General features: G+C 32.6%; 1 pseudogene; it reads left to right on the top strand.

Annotated features, from left to right (window-relative positions):
- The window catches only part of LOC106471515, a 46,153-nt pseudogene that overhangs the window by 25,042 nt on the left and 18,546 nt on the right, over window positions 1–2,565 (top strand).

Here is a 2,565-nt window from a genome sequence, read left to right as displayed (position 1 = left end):
TTCACCATAGCACAGGAACCATAACTGTCAGGTTTTCCCATAGCACAGTAACCATTACTGTCAGGTTTTACCCTAGCACAGTAACCAGTACTGTCAGGTTTTCCCATAGCACAGTAACCATTACTGTCAGGTTTAACATTAGCACAGTAACCAGTATTAAGGTATTAAATTTCTTGTTTTTTATCTATTTTTTATTCATTGTTATAAAGGTAACTAAAATGTAAAAATCAGAAACTTACTAGACTAGATCAAAAAAAAATAATTTATGACTTTCTTCTTATAAGTTCATCATTTGTTTACACAAAGCTGTCCAGCTGTGATAGATGTTTTTGGTGTACTTGAGAGATCCTAAGGTGCAGCTGTAAAGAAAAAGAACTAAATGGATCCACATTTAAAAATTACTTATCTCTGGCTGTACGATTAGATAGTGTGCAATTGTCTTTTACAATATGTAGTCATTCTAGTAAGAATTTAAAAGGGTAATTTAGATATATATAGTTAATATTTTTACCCCATGTTGCTAATTTCACTACAGTTGGTGTTAGAAGTTAAAAGGGTAATTTAGATATATATAGTTAATATTTTTACCCCATGTTGCTAACTTCACTACAGTTGGTGTTAGAGTAGAAACAATAACAGATATAATATAAAGATTTAGTAAAAGAAAACCTTTTGATATTCATTTAGAATATATTATTATTATCAACATGAAAATCACCTTGCACTCAGACTAGCCAGAGTCTATATCAGATTGACTCCAAACATTTATAGACAAATCTTTATTAAAAAATTGTTTATTAAAATATTTGATTTTTTGTGTACAACGTATTAGTAATGTATACTAAAAGCTTGTCAAATTTTGTGAAGATATATTTTGTACATTCAAAGTTATAATATGACTAGTTTCATGATTATATGGTAGTGGTTATTAGGTAGGTCAGAATGGTGGTCTCAAACTGATTAGTGTTCTGTATACGAGCACTAATTACTTTCTAACAGTTTGAGATCTGCTACCTTCTAGCAATACTAATTTTGAGCAAGTGAATACAATATGTTGTTTTTGTGTTCTCACTACTAAAAAATTGAGTTTGTGAAAGCTTTATAAAGCTGGTGAGCTTTAATAGGACTACTTGAACATGGTTTTAGAAAACAAGATGTTTAAGTTTAATGATAATTTCTGGTTTACAAGTGAGGATTAGATTGTTGTAAACTCAATACTAAAAATATACATACGTATATACATACATATATATCAGTAAACAGTGAGGGTTAGATTGTTGTGAACTCAATACTAAAAATATACATACATACATATATATCAGTAAACAGTGAAGGTTAGATTGTTGGGAACCCAATACTAAAAATATAAATATATAAAACATTCAGGATTACATGGTTGAGCTGTGATGGTTTCAATGTTCCTAATGTTTAATAATATTAAATCCATTTGATCATATGATATAAAAGTAAGTCTAACCCTCACTGTTTACTGATATATATTTTTAGTATGAAGCCAAGGTGAAGTCACTGCAAGAGTCAATGCGAGATGTGGAGAACAAGAGACGCTCGTTGGAAGAATCAGTTGATTCTCTTAACGAAGAATGTGCTAAACTAAAAGCAGCTGGTAAGAGTGAAACAAGTCATTTAATCTTCTATGTAGCACATGTTTTCCAAACAGGTTGTGGTAAACATTTGGATGAAGAAGAGTTTTGATTTAAATAGTCATTAACTTGTTTCTTAAACTTGGACAAACATATACTGTTGATTATCAAGTGGTACCTCATCAAATACTTCTCTTTCTTAGTACTGAAGAACTCTATTTTTTTAGCCACTAAAGTATACAAACAATTTATGTTACGAAAGAATGTAAAATTAGATTAATATTACTGATGTATAGGTTAAAGTGTAAAAAACAAAACACAACCTTGTTAACAGTGGTGTAACTATGCTCATTTCTCTTTTCTTAAACCTAGTTTTCGAATCAGGTGGTCTTAACTCTGAAATACTTTATGCCTTTTTTGCTGTCAACAACCATGTAATTGAAGAGCACTTACCGATAATTCTACACTCTTCCATCTTCCATGTGACTTAATGTGCATGTGCCAGGAGTTCTTACATAAGCTCTGCCATAAATCAGATTTTCTTGTTGACATTTGTCTTGTTCGCACGTTACCATTCACATCACGTACAATCTTTTTTTTCCGATGAAGTCTGTAGCTAAAGCTACTTCTGAAGCTAATACTTCATTCTTCTTTAAACTTATTTCGGGAGTCTTTTCCTAACGTAGAGAGTTCTTTCACACCGGCTTTTTAACCTCTGGTCTTAATGAAGCCTCTGGTGTAGGATTTATCAGCTGGCTCTGGTCTTAATGAAGCCTCTGGAGCAGGATTTATCAGCTGGCTCTGGTCTTAATGAAGCCTCTGGTGCAGGATTTATCAGCTGGCTCTGGTCTTAATGAAGCCTCTGGAGCAGGATTTATCAGCTGGCTCTGGTCTTAATGAAGCCTCTGGTGCAGGATTTATCAGCTGGCTCTGGTCTTAATGAAGCCTCTGGTGCAGGATTTAT

This window comes from Limulus polyphemus, unplaced genomic scaffold (assembly GCF_000517525.1).
Source record: "Limulus polyphemus unplaced genomic scaffold, Limulus_polyphemus-2.1.2 Scaffold4670, whole genome shotgun sequence".
Classification (NCBI taxonomy): Eukaryota; Metazoa; Arthropoda; class Merostomata; order Xiphosura; family Limulidae; genus Limulus; species Limulus polyphemus.
This window is presented reverse-complemented; position numbering and strand designations above follow the sequence as displayed.